Raw genomic sequence first — 20,325 nt, forward strand, 5'->3', positions numbered from 1 at the left:
ACTCTATTTTCCTCACAGAAAGCAGAGAGATATTTGAAAACATAATTCAGATCATGTTACTCCTCTTCTCAACACCTTCCCAAGTCTTTCCGTCTCTCTTGGAGTAACAATCCAGGCCCTACTCCCTTGTGATTGTATCTCCTCCTCGCTCTCCCTCCTCGCTCTGCGTCCGTGCCACGGGCTTGCTTGTTCTTCCTTGAACACCAAGCAAGCTCCAGGCTCCCAGACTTTATACCCACTATTCCTCTGCCTGGAACATCCTTTCCTAAGATGTCCCCTTGGTTCCCTCCCTCACTTCCCTCAAGTCTCCGCTCAGATATCATTTTATCAGTGGGACCTGCCCTCATCACCGCACATAAAACACCAACCTCCATATCCTCATCTCTCTCTAACCTTCTTGCTTTGCTTCACTTTTTCTCATAATATCTGACATATAATAGAGTTATTAACATGTCTGTCTATTGTCCACATCCCCCAGTTAGAGGGGAAGCTCCATGAGAGCAGGGGTGCTGTTTAGGACACTGCTTTACCCCCAGTTCCTGCAGCGGTCACAGGCACACAGGAGACACTCTAGTTGTTGAAGAAGAAATGAAGCTAAGTCAAAGGAAGAGAGTACAGTATTGGTTGTGTTGTCTTACATGTATTTGTTTGCATAACCAGGCTTCCAGGCTCGTGGGAGAACGAGCCCCATCCCCAGCATGCAATAAAGGGTTAATTCAGCAGGTTTCGGGTGTTCAAACCCTGCACGTTCCAAAATAGGAACGGGCCCTTGACCAGCTTCTAGGAGACAACCTCCAAGCCCTTGTAATATCCTGCCTGACAGAGTGTCTTTGTGTACCTGGAGCCTTGGGCCAGACCAGATAGTTTATGCTAACAGTGTGATTTATGGTGAATGCTTGCTTTTGTTTGCCCTGGGCCCCCACTGTATCAGTTTGACCTCTGAGGGTGTGGGGGCTGGAGACTGAGTAGCTAAGGTCATCATGCGGGCGCTCCACGCCTACATGCATGACCTGCAATAAAAAGCTTGGACACCAAAGCTCGGTCGAGCCTCCCTGGTTTGTAATGCTGTACACATGTTGTCATACATCATTGCTGGGAGAACTAAGCACTGTCTGTGTGATTCCACTGAGAGGGGATGACTGGAAGCCTGAGCTGGTCTCTCCCTATAAGCCTTTTTCCTTTACTGATTTTAATCTGTATCTTTTTCTTATAATAAACCATAAACATGAATATAACAGCTTTTCTGAGTTCTGTGAATCCTTCTAGTGAATCATCAAATCTGAGTAGCCTTGGGGACCCCTGACCAGCCAGCATTTAGCATGGTGTCTGGTACATAAAGGTGTTTAATAAAGGTTCACCAAGTGAGTAAATGAAGGAATAAATTAACTTAGACAACGGATCCATGCCGTGTTAACCACCCATCCAAATTCTTCTTTTCTCTCTACTCTCTCACTCTGCCCCTCCCAATACATGTTCCTTTTTTTCTCCCACTCAAATTTGCAATACCAGATATGACCACTGTCTAGTAAAACAGCAGCCCTTAAAACTGTCACTAAACATAAGAAAGGTTGACAGAAAGGTAAGATTTAGAGATCAAGACCATTTGGGTAAACAGAGCTTCGTCTCTGCAGACCGCCTTTTAGGCCAATGTTCTGCATGGGATAATTTGCGTTGCTGCCTGACCCCTACCCTTCTGACCTGGATTGAACCCAGCTCAGGAACGCATCCACCAAGATCCGGCTCCAACTCTTCCTCGCTGTTCCTCATCAAATAATTATAAGGGAACCTTCTTTGTTTGCATGGGATTTGACAGCCCAGTGACAGACAGGACAGGGAAGCAGCCACGGCCTTAGCTTGCCTGCTCTTTCACTGCTCACGTATAATGACACATGTATGTGTGAGAGTTAACGATGGATGGTAACATTCAAGGTCTTGAGTGGGTTTCTTCTAGCCCACTGCACTGGCATCTATCATTTTAATAGCCAGCAAGGAAGAAAAAATATGGTTCTCATTAATATCCTGAGTTTGACCTTCCACTTGTCTTGAATTGAAACTCACTTATAGCCTGGAATGCAATCGTGCCTATTAAGAGAATGGAGAAGTCTTCTTTCCTGGAGTTACTTCATTTTCCCATGGAGTACAAAATAGAAAGGAAGAAAGTCAGGGCTGAGGTGGACAGGGTTATGAAGGGAGAGCTATTTCTCTCTGAGGTGCTCAAATTAAGAGACTATGAGATATTCTGCTAGACTAGAACTTAAAGCAACTTTTTGTGAAATCACTTATCTAAAGGAATAAAAAAACATGAAAATAATGTATAATCAGAGTTTGCCAGAGTTAGGAAAATCAAATCTACTGATTCTATGAGCTACCTGACAATCTAGTAAAAATTGGGCACAGTCAGTTTCTGTTTCTTGCAACCAAAGAATCCTAAATAATAGACATTGTATACCACTTTGTTTAAAATGGGTCCACATTAGAATCTGTCATAGGATGGTTCAACAGCGGTTCCACAGATAGTTATGAGTCTGTAGTGTAGTAGTAATAATCATAGTGGAGCAATCACACTCTAACGATATTTGCCTGTGTGTCATATGTGGGTTAAAGACAGGACAAAGTATTTATCGCTAATAATGAACAGTGCATACAAAGGTGAAATTTGGTCTGCTTAAGTACGAAGGCCAGCAAACTTTTACACACTCATGAAACAATTCTGTGTAGTATAGAGGGGCTGATTTAAAAAACACTGTTGCTTCATGTACTTAAACGTAACAAATATAGAATTTCCTTAAGAAACCTATAATTCTGGTTTTACACTCCTTAAAACAAAACTGGACTAGATTAAGGATAATAAGCCCAGTTTAATGGTCCTTAGAATCAATTTATTTTAAAGAGAACCTAGAGGATGTCACTGGTCTTACACAGCATCTTCATTATTCTTTTCCAAACTGTGTTGACTTCAATGCAATCATTCAGACATTTAAAAAAGATAATTATTAAACATCTACTCTAGGTATAGCATAGTATAATGTCTTATGAGCCATATAATCTCTATCCTAATGAGTTTCCAACTTAACTGGGAAGCTAAGGCATTGACAGGACCATGAAAAGTTAAGTTAAAAAACCGAAGTAGCAATAAGACATAAGAGATTACTCAAGAAGAGACCCAAATCTGGTCCCCACCTTTGAGCGTTTTCATAACATAGCTAGAGAGACAGACAGTTAAAAACAGATCTATATTAGAACAGAGCCCAAGCTACATCAGTGGTATAGAAAAAAGTGATGTGAGAAGACAGAGGGAGCCATTAATTCTGTCTCGTAGGTCTGTGAAGGCTTCATAGAGGAGATTACAACTGATACGGAACTTGCAGGATAAGCATGATTTAACGTGGCAAGGATGAGGAAGAAAGCATTCTAGCCTGAGGGAATTGTAAGAACAAAATTAGGCCAAACTCAACTATCCGAGGGAGTGGCAAGTAGGCCAATGTGCCCGGAGCCTGAGACATATGGGAGGATGGAGTCAGGCGAGACTGTGTGAGTTGGTTTGTATTTGAATTATCTAAAGGTAATGAATGGGGAGTCAAGTGCTGGTGTTTAAGTAGGAACAACAGGATCCAATTTGCATTTTATAAAGGTCATTCTACCAACTACGTAGAAGACAGATTGAAGGGAGAAGAAATCAGAAGCTGGAAGACCAACACTTCATTCTCCATATGCCCATCCATCCACTCTGTTGAGGAGTATTCACAAGTAATGGCTGCCAGAGTTTGATTCTTTGAACAGAGGTTGCAAACTTATGAGCCATGGACAGATCTGAACTCTGGCTATGTTTGGCACAGCTTATTGTTTGTTTCTTTGTTCGTTTTAATTTGACCCAAACTTTGAAATGAAGAGATTCCCCATAAAAATCTAGATTTTCACCTTCTCTGAAAAATCAGATCTGGCAAAACTGGACCCACATTTCCAGCTGAAGTTGAGTAGTAGATGAACCCTTGAACAGGAGGCATCAATAACCAATTTCCCACAGTGCCACCATTTATATTTTGTCCCTGAAGTTGAAGCCAAGTGTTAGTGGCCACGGTCATTGTGCTTACACTGCTGTCTAACTTCCAGTAGAGAACACTTAGTACCAATGTAACTATCAAAAATGAGACAGTAAGAGAGAGATGGAAAGAGTGGTTCATTTCAAGAAAAATAAGAGGGAGCATATTTCTTTGTGGAAATGACGAACTATTCCATGTTTTTAATGCAAATACAGTGTCTGTGTTAGAAGAATACAGCTTAACATGCCCTTATGCGTATATCATCCCACCATACTCATCTATGTTACCTGTTGTGTATTTGAATTTCCAACCCCAAAGAAAAGAGAAGTTTAAGGTAGACCTTCCCAAGAAAGTGGCATTTGAGCTGAGACTTAAAGCATTGAGTAAAAGTTAGCTTTGTAATATCTTCTGTCACCGCTTGGTATAGTAACCCCAGATATCACCAAAATTACCTGGATTTCTGTGAGTCAACTAGTGTTTGCCTCCTTTAAGTTGATTGTAGTCTCCTAAGGAGTCATGGCTAATGAGGACACAAGGCCTGGTACAAGTCATATATTCATTTAACAAATATTTATTAATCACTTACCTGTAGTTACATCAGTACAAAGACAGTATTCTCTTTTGGAAGTTAGACAGCAGTATAAGCACAGTGACTGTGGCCGTTAACCCTTGGTTTCAGTGTGAGGGACAGAATATAAATGGTGGGGCTGTGGGAAATTGGTTATTGATGCCTTCTGTTCAGGGGTTCATCTACTACTCAACTTTAGCTAGATATGTGGGTCCAGTTTTGCCAGATCTGATGCTGGCACTCTGCTAGGTTTGGGAGGTACTGTATAGCCATGATCTAGACAGATATGTACTTAAGTTCAGATTTACATTTACATTAGCTAGTTATAGCTAAGGAGACAGACAAGTAACAAATTGTAATAAAATATAAACGATACATGAGGAGAGGTTAGTGTACACATTAGAGCACACAGTGTCAATCAGGAATGCTTTCAGCTGCAAGGAAGAGAAAGCCCAAATGATGGCGGTTTAATCAAGTCGGGGGGTATTGTTCTCCTAGAGTAAGAAATCAGGAGGTAGGCTGGTGTTTATGCAGTGGTTTCACAATGACAGGACTGGTGTTCCTGTGATTTTCTAGGCCTCTTCTTCATGGCCACATGAGATATTTTAACGTAGGATGAACAAGAACTGGTTTTGGGTATGGGAAGAAAGGGGAGTGAGAATCAAGGAGACACAGATCTCTGGCCTTGACAACTGATGGATGTGGAAAAGTTTCCAGAGATAGTGGTCATGGGAGAAAGAGCAGGACTGTCTAAGAAAGGGAAGTTGTCAACTAGGTGGCTGTTTATGAAGGAATCTTCTCTAGGAGAGATCTAAACTGAAATCCTAGGCTTCAAAGTTGTTTTGAACATTGATGGCTTTACCCACCCAATATCTCCTTCTCTCTCTTTGGGTAACAAGACCCACTTTTCCATAGAGAATCTGTTTTACATGGTTCAAATGGAGCTGACACCATCCCCTTTCTCTTGCTACCACAGGAATGGACATGTGAGTTGGATCTGGCCAATCAGAATACTCATCACTCTAGCCATAGGGATTGGTTCAGGGATGAACCAATCAGAGTCCTGGGGATGGAGGAGAAAGCTCTCATTCTTCACTGGGATGCTAAGTGAACATGAGACCTTGCACCAGAGATGGAGAGAAAAGATGGAACTTGGATGCCATGGTTTGAGCACACAGATGCAGCCAGACCTGACCAGCATGCTTCCAAGGTGTAAACCAAGAGATTCTCTTTTTTTAAACCTAAGCCACTTTGTTTTGGGCTTCTGTCTGCTGAAACTCAGAAAGTATTAACTAATATAGGATCATCAATATTTAGGTGGTGATTAAAGCCATTGGAATAGATAATATCACCCAGGGAAACTGTGTAGAGTGAGAAGCAAAGTAGACCTGGGAAAGAGTCCTGAGGATCCCAGACATTGCAAACCCACAAAGGAGACTGAGAAAGGTGTCCAGAGAGGTGTTAGGAGAGCCAGGAGAAACGGAGAGAGCGTAGAGATGGAGAAAATAGTCCTCAGTGTGAAACACTGCTGGGAGAGTAAATGCACATGGCAGCCTCAGGACCTGTTGATAAGGAGAGAGTCTGGGATCTTCATAAAGGCAATATCAATGGGGTGGGGGAGTGGAATAAACAGAAGTCAGATTGCAGTTGGTTGCGTAAGTTGGAAGCAAGGATATTGTGAAAGTTATGATAAGCTACTCTTTTAAGAGTTTTGGCTGTAAAGGAGAAGAGGGAAAAGGACAGCAGCTACAGATGAGACAGAGGATCAAGGAAGGATTTTTCACCAAAATTGAACGTATCTAAATGCTGATAGGGTCTGTATTGGTCAGGACTCTGGCCTGCAAATGACAGAGACTGAATTCAAATCGATTGAAGGAAAGAAGGGACTGTAATGGCTCAGTCACTCCAGAAGCCGACACAGCAGGATCCAGGCACCCTGCCATGTCTCAGGAATCCTCTCCTGCCCTGCTCATCTCTGCTTTCAGACAGGCTCTAATAAAGTGCTGGAAAAACGGCCAAAAGCAGCTCCAAGTGGCACCCCAGTGGAGGGAGAACGCCTCTTTCTCAGGGGTCCTGCAAAGCCCATGGGTTGACAATGACTTGACCTAAAGACTGGGAGAAAAGTGGGGTCAGCCCCACGCAAATCACACGGATGTGGACTGGTGTGGTTCCCTGCTGGGAGAGCAGGTGCTGTTATCAGATGTGATGCTGGAGAAACAGGAAGAAGGTAGGGATTTAAAGACACCGTGGCTGTGGAATTGGCAGAACTTCTCACCATGTGGTTTGGGGCTGGTGGAGGGCTGATGGAGGCGGGGGAAAGAAGTCTACGGTGACCTTGAACTTCATAGATTGGCCAAGTGGGTGATGGTGAGCCATAGACTGAGAAGTCTAAAGAGGGAAGAAAGTGAATGCTAATAGCTTAAAGATTCTACGATCAGATACCCTTTTAGGATACTTCCAACTTCACATTTGGTAGTACTAGGGGCAACTTACTGGAGCCTTGAAGAAGAAATAGAAGTGGGATAGCATTCGAGTAGGTGGCCATAAAAATCAAGGGGCAGGAATAAGGTTGAGACATTCTGGGCACCAGTAGCATCCAGAGAACTTTGCTGTGGCTGAATTTGAATATTCATGATTTATGGCCTCTGTTTAAGTGGTCACTAACCCTAGGCATAGTCATTCAAAACTGAAAGGAATGTCTGAACCATCAGGCATTAATACTGGATTTTGTGAAAGGAACATGGGAAGTTGTATCTTGTTCAGTAACTAACAGGAGCCGTGGCCTTTGCAAGTATATGAGACACTGGGCCACCAGGGCCCACGGCTAATGTAACGGGGAGGCTTGTTCTCAGGCAACCTTTCATTAAATTCCATCTTCATTTGCAAAGGAGGAAAGAGCATCAAGGTAAGTAAAAGGAGCATTCTGTCTTGCTTTACTTTCATGGTATTCTAAAAATGATTTAATATTAGAATACACCAATATGAATGAAGCGGAGCTCTGTGGAAGGCCTAATGGCAAGTGTATTAAAAATGTGTGACACACCGTATATTCTCACAGGAGCCCCATCCAGGACCTCTATAGCTGATAAAATGACATAAAACTGTGATTAATAATATTGTAAATCCTGTTGATTGGAAAACTCAGGGACATATGACAGATTGACCTGACTCTTTGATTTAAGCCAATATCACTGAAATAACCTTTCATATCCCGAGAAAGAATAATGTCTTGCCTGCAGGATAGAACCAGCATCAGAAAACGCAGTTGTCTTTTGAGGTTTGTTTTCATACATTAAATGCTCTTGAAACAGTTTATATCCGAATCTTTATATCAGATACCAAGCTCCTAGCCCAGAATTACCACGATTTCATTAACCCTTCTAAATCATTCATATAATTGTTAATGCAAAATAAAACAATAGAAAAAAGGAAATATGCCAAGATGCTAATAGCGAAAATCTTTAGGTGATGAGTCGGAGTGATTTTGTTCATTTCTCTTTACATTATGGGATTTTTCCTAGTTTCCAACAAAGACATATGATTGGGGGGAGGGGGAAGGAAGCAAATGTTTACATTAAAAAATAAGGAAGTTAAAAAGAAATCATTTTAAAAACAGAAATGTTATAAGTGCTTTCCATCAGATCTAGATAAAAGGGTCACTAAGATTTAACTGAAGCTAATGAACAACCAATGCATAATAGAATGATATACACAACCATCATTGTCATTGTGCATTCCCAAGGCATGCCCAAGCTGCTGTTCTTTACTTTGGTTCTTACATATTTTAGAAAGGAATGTTCATCTGGAAATCTAGACTAACCACTCTCTTTTGGTTGGCCTCTTCTACTTTTTTTTTTTGCTGAGTAAGATTCGCCCTGGGCTAACATCCATGCCAATCTTCCTCTATTTTGGATGTGGGTCGCTGCCACAGCATGGCTACCGACGAGTGGTGTAGGTCCACGCCCAGGAACTGAACCAGGGCCACCGAAGCAGAGCTTGCCAAACTTAACCACTAGGCCATGGGTCCAGCCCCAAGGACTCTCTACTTTTAGAGTGGGTACCTTTTCTTTTTGCATCTCAGTGTCTCTTCTTCTGTTACCCATATCCTAACCTTCCTCTGAGGAACCAGCCCTTCCCCTGATTTTAGGCCATGAGTTTACAGTTGAGTTGACTCCACTCCCAACTCCAGGTGTGCACATGTGATTCACCCCTGGCCAAACAGAAGATCATATTCTCTGGCTATGTAAATGGTTCAGGAATGGACACATGATCAATCTTAAAGAGATGTAGTAAAACTGAGGGAGAAGCTCTTTTCTGCTGGACTTGAACCTGGATAAGTGCATGTCTAAAGCTTTTTACAGTTGTTTTGCTGGCATAAAAAAGCCTGAGAATGAAACTCAACTGGTGCAAGGTTAGGTCCTCATTACATTGTTTGAGCCCCTGGATCAAGCCAGTCCTGAAGCCTTCCTGCTACTGGACTTTTCTATTGTAGGAGTCAATAAATTCCCTTTGTGCTTAAGCCAGTTCAACTTGAGTTTTTATCCCTTACAACTGAAAGAGTTCTAACTGATATAACCTTTTATCTATTTAATATCCTACTCAGGGCCATTGTTATCAGAGGATTTAATTGTTGTACTTCGGTAAGACCAAGAGAGTTGCACAAGCAGACTCCTGCAATTGTACTCCTTTTAATGCGTAAACTTTAAGTACAGGTATCCCAAAAGTTTGTGTCAGGCCACTTTGCTTTTATGAAAGACCTATATTAGTACCTGTTTTCGCTAACTGAAAGAAAACCGAAGAGGATTTTCCTTTTGCAAAAAGTGAAAACAGCATTCAGCATTTGTTTTGCAGCGAGCCATTATAGAGGCAGCGCACACACAGAGCTTCTTCGCTTCATGCCATTTTGGTTCACGACAGTTTTCATAGGAACGCTCTGCTTTCAGATAGCAGGGGAAAGCCATATTGACGTAGCACTTTCTCTTGTAGAGCCTGAGTACCGAAGTTTGCACACTGAAGACATCAACGCATAAGCAATGCTCACATTACAAATAAATTAACCCTGACGTTAAATAACATATACAAACAATATCCACCAACCTATTAAAAATATCATACTTTGGAAAGTTCTAAGCAGCGCCCTAACAATAGTTCTTATGTTTTGACAAATACACCAAATAATAAACTCGAGCAAAGGTTCTCAGTCCTGTTGAGTTTCCCTGTCCTTCAAAGTTCACAGCAATGTGAAGGTAGAGGATTTTGTGTCTGAAGGTACAAAAATTCCATCTGGACTAAGCTCAGCCACACCCGACTTAAGAGTGCTCTGATGTAAGCAAGGATCGCAGGAGAACTTCTATCACAGTTCACAGAAAATGACAATAAACCCGCCCACTAATTCAGAAGGTAGCTTGTTTGAGAAGGAGAGGACTCAGGGAAGGGGAGAGGGAATGCCATCCTCTCATTTCCTCCTCCTTCTCCTGCAGGAGGGGGATTCAGTGGCACGTGACAGCACAACCCTGAAGGTGAACGGAAGTCAGAGAAGAGCAGAGAATGGCCTTCTCCGTCATTGTTGGAGATGATCACTTCTGTCAGCGGGCCACCGGAGCTGTGGCCTGCTCTACAGCACCCACGTGCTTTACTTCCATCTGTTATAAAATTGTCATAATATAATAATTTTTGTTTGAACAGGACACCTTTTGTATCTTCCAGGCAAAGGCAATGATAAATATACCAATTTACTATGTTTGTTATATGAACATACCCCTTAGATATGACACTCTTATTCAGTGCACACCCTATACAACTGTACATGGCAGCCTGTGAATGGCAGACAACAGTATAAAACTATGATAAAGAATCCCCATACACACTGGCCCACCTTGAAATAGTTCAAGTCTTTTCTGACCCTTCCGTCATATTTCTGCCACAGAGACACACTTTCATCAATACTGGACATGTTAAACCTGCTCAGCCTCCCCTGATAACAGGGTCACAAAAATGCCAGTTACAGATGGAGAAAGGAAACAATCATTTTTTTAATATCTGTCACATGCTGGGAAATATATTTTCTCATTTTCAAAATTATCTTTTTCTTTATTTTTGTTTTTATTTTTATTACAAAATAAACTTTTAAAAATCTAAGCAAAACAGTAAGGGATAAGGTAAAAAATAACAGTCTTCCTCCTAACAATCATTCTGACTCCTCATAGATAAACAACATTAATAATTTCCTGAATATTCTTCCAGGAAGTTTCTATACACATATGCATCATCAACAAGCAAACAAATCAAGAAGGAAATAAAAACTTGTGTGCATGAGAAATATAAATATTCAGATAAACGGGATGCCCAGTAAGGCAGGGATAAGCATCCATATCCCTCAAGTTGTCACCTGCTTGAATAGGCAGATCCAGGAGGTCACCTTGGAGGAGGTGTCTTCATTCTGCAAAGAAAAAGTAGCTGCTCATAGTTATGCAAGCGCAAGGCCGGCAGACACCCAGTCTCCCAGGGTGAGAGTCGAGGGGGCAATTCAGGCTCCTGTGCTTCTAGCAAAAGCCACTCCTATCCCTGGTATACAGAGTTTGTAGAGGAGATGGACCAATTTGAAAAAGAACTCCTGTTCCCATTATCCTCTGGAAAAGAGGACATCTAAAGTTCAACCACTGCCTGAAGTTAGGGAAACTGGCCTGGTGGCTCCATCAGGAAAGGATACCGAGGCCTCACCAGGAGAGCAAAAGGACATCAGCCCATCACCAGGGCCCAGAGGTTTCCACAGAAGGGCTTGTGCAGGGAATGTGGCTAAGACCGGACTTGGGAATTGGAGAATAATGCCTGAGCCTGTGGGTACAAACTGAAAACAGCTATTCCTCCACAGCACAAACATCACAGCTTCTGAGGATCCTGAAGGAGTGAGGCATTCCAACAGCCTTGGGCGAGTGTCACCTGACAGCTGGTGCCAGGACCAGTCAGTACTACTGAGCCAGGAAAGGAGAAGCAAGGCCAGGAGAGGACTGAGCAGACTCTGCTGTGCTGGCTCCCCCTGGTGTTGGGAGCTGGACTCACACATCCCTTTTGAACTGCATAAACCGTGGAGTTCTTAGACAACTCATTAGGGCAAGTGGATACTTGAGCAATTAGCGGGAAAAATAGGAGATGTATTCATCTGTGTACGAAGTTAGTTAAGCATATCAAGCTGGTTACATACAAGACACTACATATTTTTATGTTTATATGTACTTTCTACATATGTGTGTACACATATATACGTGCGTGTGTGCATAATGTGTGTGCATTATGCCCATCATATACTATTCTTCAACTAGCTATTTAATATAATAATAATTCTTGGACATCTTTCCATACCTGTGTATCTATCTCATTCCTTTTCATAGCTACATATAATTCCATTGTATAGATTTATCATTTATTTAACTAGTTCTCAATTGACAGACGTCTAAGCTCTTTCCAGTTATTTACTATTACAAACAATGGTGCAATAAGTATCCTTGCACATATATTTTTATTTATCGGTGAGATAAACTTCTAGAAGTAAAATTGCTGGAGAAAGGTATATGCATTTAAAAGGATATCTCTATTGCCAAATTGCATTTCAAAATAGTTGCACCATTTTATACTACTGCTAATAGAGTATGAACGATTTTCTCATATTTTTCCAAAAGCACAGACAATTAAATGTATGGATTTTCCATTCTAATAATAAAAAATATCATTTCATTTGATGTTGCACAACAATCCTGGGAGATAGAAATTATGTCCCCGATCTTTCAGATGAGAAAACCAAGGCTGAGAAAGGTTGTATAACTTCTTATATGGTTAATAATTAGAAGAACAAAGATTCAAACCCTGATATATTTGATTCAAAGCCTGTTCATTCATTCATTTAATAGAACTTACTATGTTTCAGGCAGTGTTCTACATATGTTATATATATTTGCTCATTTTATCTTATATCAAGACTTTATGGCAGATGCAGTTAACATCCCCATTTTACAGAGGAAGTAACTGTAGCAAAGAGAAATTCTTTACTCGCCCCAGGTTACATTGCTAGTAAGTGGCAAAGACGGGGTTAGAACCCAGCTGTTTGGCTTCCATTTGTTTTATCTTAACGGCAACTTATTTAAAATATTTTTGTTTTGCAAAGAGAAAAATTCACCTCTGCAGAGGTACTGGCTCTATATGTCAATGGTTATGAAAAGCATTATGAGGAAATGAAAACGGACTGAAGAAAACCAATACAGTGGGCTTCAAATGGCTACGTATTTTGATATCCATCCAATAGCATCCTTCCTCTCTCCCTCTCAAATTCTACCTGTGACACTATCTCTCAGGGTTTGCAATGGGTGTCAAAAAGGCTGTCGTCTTTTGTATGCACAGCTCTACTGCTGTCACACATTTTATGATATAAACTTAATCACTTAGGTGGAGGGGACAGATGTGTAACAGCCATTCTACCCTAAGCTGCAAAATATTATGGGCAGGTGTAAACTTTCCCAGTATTAGTCAATAATGATTTAAATGGAAAACTTAGGGGGAAAAAAAGCATTCTTCTAATATCGGTTTTTACCATAGATTTCTTATCGTGATATTTTAAAACCAGCAAAATTAGCATTATTTTAAATAAAGGGGAAAATGCTAGACTGCCATGGTATACGCCCTATAAATTAGTGTTTTATAAAGGAAATGAAAATGGACTTCCAGAGAGACTGTATCCAGACAATAATTTTACAAGTTAAATAAGATAAAAATACCCGTGACTCAGCTGATTGTAGAAGATCACCTAATAATACTTCTATACCAAATAAAGCATTTTACTAGAGCTATCATATTTGAGTATATTCCAATATCCACATAAGCACAAATGTATAAATGTATTTATATAACAATTTAAAGGCAAAAGGAAATCAATTCACATGAGTAATTAACTCTACTAAAGCATTTTCAGCTAGAAAACTCAAGTGGTTTCAAAGTTTCTTGGGCTGAGTATCAAGGGCAAGCATTTTCCATTTTTATTTTTTACATCTCACTGTTCTTTGTATATTCTGTTGTTTCGAAGCCAAAGACCACGTCAAAGAGTTTGTCTCATTAGTACTGAAATAGGATGCCATTAATTAGGCTTATTAATGGACTTTGGAATGCAGCCGGCACTTTAATGGGCTTTCAAGAGCAGTCAACTCTTTAAGGGTCTATTTTTCTTTGGTCACAATTGTGTATGAGAAATATTGTTACAGCTTTCTCCCTTCAGACCATAATGCCAACAAATGTTCAGACAAGACTTTATGCTGTCCTTTTCATAATAATTTCAACTTTGACATGAAGATTTAACTCATATCTTCCAGAGTTTGCACATTGTAATAATTTTCAAAAATTGGAATGTCTCTTATATGTAATAAATGATCGATTACAGCTGGTTTACTCCACCTGTGTATTACCATAACCATATTTTCCACCACTTTCCTAATCTCTTGCATCTTTTTCTCCTTGATCGACAGGCAATGAGACTATCCCTCTAGACTTCTAAGCATGATGAATCTGAGTAGATGGTAACGGAGTACCAATAATATTTATTTATTTATTTATTTATGAGGAAGAGCTGAGTTAACATCTGTCGCCAATCCTCCTCTTTTTGCTGAGGAAGACTGGCCCTGGGCCAACATCCGTGCCCATCTTCCTCCACTTTATATGGGACGCCGCCACAGCATGGCTTGACAAGTGGTGTGTTGGTGCACGCCCAGGATCCGAACCCTGGGCCACTGCAGCAGAGCACACACACTTAACTGCTACACCACTGGGCTGGCCCCTTTTAAAAGGCAATTCAGTCAAGAAGCATGCAATTCCAGATCAATAAGTTTGATTCCCATGAAGTTTAAAGTAATTACATACAGAGCTATATTCATTTGAGGAGCTCAGGTCTGGTGGAGCTTCTCTCTATCATCTACTTTTAAACACATATTAAATCATATCATCAAGCTATGTCACAGAGTCAGTCTACTTGGCTTGTTAAAAGGTGGATTAATCAAGATAAACATTATACCTGGTCAAAACAGTGGTACAGTGTTCATTTCTTCATTCATTCAGCACATATTTAATGAGTCAGCTCCCTGCTCAAGGATACTGCGGGGAATAGAGCAGACGAAGCCCTCAGGTCTTAAGGAGTTCACGTGAATTGTGGGGAAGACCCACAATTAACAATAAATAAATAAAAATAAGTATGTCACATGGCAATCAGTGATATGAAGGAAAATAAAGCAGGGATAGAAATGTCAAGAGGGAGCCATTTTAAATAGAGTGATCAGAGAAGGACTTTCGGAGAAGGTGACATTTGAGTAAATACCTGAGGGAGTTCAGGGAACCAGCCACGGAGATGTGTTGGAGAAGACAGCAAGTGCAGGGAGGGAGAGCGTGTTCTGGCCCAGCAAGAACAAGTGTGGTCAGCAGTGGAAGCGTGGGAGGGAGAGGAGATCCAAGATGAAGTCCAAGAGACGACATGGACCAGATCCAAGGCCACTGAAAGGAGTGGTCTTTTACTCCGAGTAAGATGGGGAGCCGTCAACGTTTTGGGGCCAAGGTGTTTAATGACTTGACTTAAAAGGGTCTTAAGGAATCACTCTGGCTGCTGTGCTGACCAAAGTCTAAAGGGGACCTGTTAGGAGGCCACTGTGACCTTCCAGAAAACAGACAGTGATTTGAGCCCTGGGTGATCAGAGCAGGTCGTATTCTGGATATCTTGAAGGTAGAGACAACAGGATGTGTTGACTCATTGGATGTGGGAGTCAGAGAGAAAAAGAAGTACAGGATGACTCCAAGGTCTTTGGTGTAAGAAGCCAGCAGGATAGAAACATTGTTAAAAATGAAAAGGAATGCCGGGGAAAGAAAATATAACACTAGACTGTATTGACGATGTCACTGAGCAAATCAAGACAAGAAATGATTCCCATTGCTTACAATAACCCACAAGAAACAGCGAATGAACAGAGAGGATCCCCAAGTTGGAAAGTATAGCTTTCCCAGACTTAGGTGTTTACTACTAATATATTATAAATATCTTTTCTATCTAAAATTCAGAAACATCCAATTTTTAAATGATTCTGGGAACTTGGGTTTTATTATTAATTTTGGTCATTGACACTTTCACCCATAGATGAAATTATTCCACGGGAAAAATACATATTTGGTACCTAATATGGGCCAGGTAAGGCTCTGGGCACCGTAGGGGGGAACATTAGGCATTAGAGACATAATTACGAATAATACACACCTTCTTTTCTCACTTTTTCCTTTTTTCTAGCATTCTGACAATGCATAGCTCTCTTATAAATAGGCTGTTAGAACATAAACAGTACTGTGCCATCACCAATGTGGGAACCGATTTAGCTGGAAATGATTGGAGAGCATCCTGATGTGAAAGTACCAAGTGGAGAGAAAAGAAAGGAAGGCCAGCATATGAAATTGATGTTAAATATGAAATGTGACCTAGGAGAGAGCGAGGCCATTCGTATTTACTAGGTAAGATGTTTTCCATTACAGATGTGCTTTGGCTCTGCCTTCTGTATTAGGAAAGTCAGATGTGCCACATTAGGGCTCTCTCTGGGACTCTGAAGTTCGGAAGCACAGGGCAGCTGTACATCAAAGTGATCTGGCTATGCTAACTTTAGACCGAAGGAGGAAGAAAACACAGGAGATGGATTTAAAATGTCACTAAATCAAAATGACTCTGGCAGTACACAAAATTGGCAGAATTAATCAAAGGGCTAACTTGGAAGAAGTTCACATTGGTGAAGAGAAAAGCATCTCATTGTCATCAGGGCTCCCAGTGACATGGAAGCCACATTTAAACTTCGCTCATGTCTTGCCACATACCTGTCAGGAGCCACCCAAGTTACCGGCAGTGGACTATTTCTTGGCATTCCAATTTATCCAATTTAATCTGGTCTTTTCCTCTTTTTTTTTTTTTTCCTTTTAAACATGTGGATTTCATTGCATGGATCCAAAGTTATGGTGGAGCCGCAACTTCCCCTTCTCCTTTCTGTTTTTTTTTTTTTCCTGAGGAAGATTCACCCTAAGCTAACATCTGTACCAATCTTCCTCTATTTTGTATGTGGGTTGCCGCCACAACGTGGCTGACAAGTGGTGCAAGTCCACACCTGGGAACCGAACCTGGGCCGCCGAAGCGGAGCACACCGAACTTCAACACTAGGCCACAGGGCCAGCCCCCTCCTCTCCTTTCTAAAAATACTTATGTTCACAATAACCATAATTTACTACTGTACAAAATTTCTTGGCTTATTTTTGCTTCTTATTTATAGTAGTGAATTCTATAGGATTTAGGCTGAAATGATACAATGTTCATTTTTATTAACTACTTTTGGCAGTATTTAACATGTTTATTTTTTATTAGTATTGTTTCTGAGGAATGTTTCCTCTTTCTTCTTTTTTTAACATTTTCTCCATTTTTATTTATTTTATTTATTGTTTATAAATTTATTGGAGGTACTACATTCAACATGGACACAAAACATGAAAAATGGCAAAATGCTTGAATCACAGGTTTCTAACCAGGTTTCAAAACATAATATCAAAAATAAGCTCGTCTCAAAAGAAATCTTGAAGGAAATTTTGAAAAACAGAAATGGAATGAGGGCATTGTGGTAAATAAAAATAGACAAATGAAATTCCATATCTATTGTTATCAATGTCTGAAAGAGCTCCGTGTTTGGGAGGAAATTATTTCCTGCTTCCTAATGCTGTTTTTCGTATTTCCTCTATTTTTATGGATGAGGTACTGAGTCAGGGAGGTAAAGTATTCGGAAGTCACCCAGAACTGGAAATTAAACCTGGAATGCCTTCTCCTGCCCCTCCTGACCTTTCAGATCAATGGAATTTTACTTTTGAATGCTTTAAATCTTCAGAGACAAATTCAATAAGGGGGCTGGAAGGCACCCCCCCACTTCAGGCCCACGGAGAGCAGAAGAGACAAAAGAATCGGCCTCTCGGTGCGCATTCTAATCAAATCTCTCACGAGTCCCCCCAGCTAAGCACAGGAAATCTCATGTTTGCGGCCAGTCTTCAGTTTCCTAATCACGGACTTGAGTTCCCTCGGGTCTTTCTGCCTGAGCTGCCGTCATCGCCCAGCGGCTCGTCCAGCAGCGCGGGTGGCATTCTGTGCTAAGCGTTCACATTGTTGAGGTGAAGACGAAGGGAGCCGCGCTGTTCTGGCTCTGGAAAGGCTGTATTGCCCTGAAAAACATTTCTCTTCCAGGCCCTCGTTCCCACAGTGTTGATTGAAGCCAGATCTTTTCTCTTTCACTATTTCTGTTACTCTTGGTCATGGCTTTTTAGCCGGCAAACTGTTAAGTTTGGGAAAAGTTATTTTAACCAGACTTACAGTGAGCCTCGCTCTGATTGACTTAAAAACAATTTCCATTTGACTTTTACATCAGCCACAACATGAAAGTGATTTGTTGAGTGTCACTAATGACCTTTCTCCAGAAGGCTTGAGTCAGATCTTCGACAACAGTAAACAGCATCTATCAAAATCTTTCTGCAGCACCGCAGAGCCAATAACAATCTTTCCCTTCTTCTCAATATCCTTCTGAGTTAATCACCCCCAACGCACACACCACACACACACACACACTCACACTCACGTCCAATAGATTTACATATGTATTTTTGGCACTTCTGGTTGATGCTGATGAAAATTGGGACATGTTTATACTGTTTTTTTTTTAACAACAAAAAAAGTCACCTGCTTGTGCTAAGAACAGTCATCACATTCACTGCATTTTCCTTAAAACTAGAGGAGGTAAATACAGTCAGAGGTCAGAAAACACTGGAAAAGAGTCTTTCTGGACAGAACGAGAACAAAATAGTCTTACACCATCTAATGGAGAGTAATTTGTTCCTGAAAAGAAATCTGTAGGGCTGTTTCTCAAAAATGTTATTACTGTACAATCAGTTTCAATGAGAAAAAGTTGTGTTCTCATCTTCCAAATTGATAGGTATTTATGTTAAAACAACATCAAATCCCATTACAGAAGGCTCAATTACCTCAACAGTTAACATTCATTATCATAACAGAACCTAACAAGGTGTTTTCCCTTCATTAATTATTCTACAATATGATTGTTCCCCTGATCCTTTTTAGGTCTTCTATGGAGCTGTGTTCTGTCTTATGATTAAGATAATGCTCATAAAAAGGTATATAAGTGCTATTCTGTTAAGTAATTTAACCTTTAATGCAGAAAAAAATTCCAGTGAAGTCAAAAGAAACCAACGACGATGATACAAATCTCAGACTCACTGAATAAGCTGACATCTGAAGGGCCATGCCGTGGGGCCGGCAAGCAGTTAAGTGCACGCACTTTGCTGCGGTGGCCCGGGGTTCGCCGGTTCGGATCCCGGGCGTGCACCAACGCACTGCTTGGCAAGCCATGCTGTGGTGGCGTCCCATATAAAGTAGAGGAAGATGGGCACGGATGTTAGCCCTGGGCCAGTCTTCCTCAGCAAAAAAAGAGGAGGATTGGCAGATGTTAGCACAGGGCTGATCTCCTCACACACACAAAAAAGAAGGGCCATGCTGTATAATCTCTGGAGAAAACTAGATGCCCGCTCTGAAAGGACACATTTGTACAACTCACAGCAAATAGGCAACTGCAAGGATGAGCACGGCGTGATACCTCTCAAGGCACTCAGATGCTCCTGAAGCACAAAATCCACATTGATAAGGTTAATTTGTATATCAGGACCCACAAAATGGAGGCCGTTCCAGTGGCTCCACCCCCGTCACATAAGTCAGCCTGCACTGCCGGGAAACACCTTACTGTCAAGGAACTCTAACACCAATCGCAATCCTCCAACTCAGCTTTGCCTACCTCACCTTACCCCAGAAAGTAGGACCCGCTAGGCTGATAAGGAGATCCTCGACCTCCTAGAAAATTGTGCCGTTTCCACGTTGTCTCTTCCAGCCTTCTGTAAAACTCGCTCTTGCCCAAAATCTCTTGTGAAGAATGCTCCACTGCTAGTGAGGCACCATACTCCCCCAATCCATGGATTGTTTTCCCTTGAATAAAGGGATCAAACTCATCACATATTGTTTTAGTTTTGTCGTTTGACAATACTAAGGAAAATATATTTAATACAACTCGATATAAAGTCAAGTTCTCAGAATCCAAATAGGCAAATGTTCATGCCGGAGTAGGGAAGGGTGAGGGAGGGGGAATAAAGTGGGGTCAGCGTTTGGGTACCTAGTTGGCTTTGTCCCAGGTATATTTAATATACAAGATTGTGATACAAATCAAGGAGGTTTGGGGAACTTCCTGAAACTCATTCATGGGAGAATAAGGAGTGGCTTTTGGGAAGGGTGTCATGGATCCCTCTGAAAAATCTGATCAGAGCTATGGTCCTCTCCTCACAAAAAGCACATATATACACACAACTTTGGTCTTACAATGTCCAGTGTTTGAGAATTCCCTAAAACTCATGCATGATTTGAGAATCTCATTTAAGAACCCTTGCTCTAGAGACAGAACCAAGCTAAATTTCAAGATCTCTCCTTTCTGTTGGTTCAAACACTCTTTTTGTAGTGACTCATTATTCAAAAATAAGACCATAAATGAGTATGAGGTGAGACTCATAAATGAGGCGAGCGTCCCTCCCGGGCAATCGAGTTGATGAATATGAGCAGTTAATTATCTCTTGGAC

Source organism: Ceratotherium simum, chromosome 25, assembly GCF_057802395.1.
Source record: "Ceratotherium simum simum isolate JZ-2026a chromosome 25, ASM5780239v1, whole genome shotgun sequence".
In the NCBI taxonomy this organism is placed as follows: domain Eukaryota; kingdom Metazoa; phylum Chordata; class Mammalia; order Perissodactyla; family Rhinocerotidae; genus Ceratotherium; species Ceratotherium simum.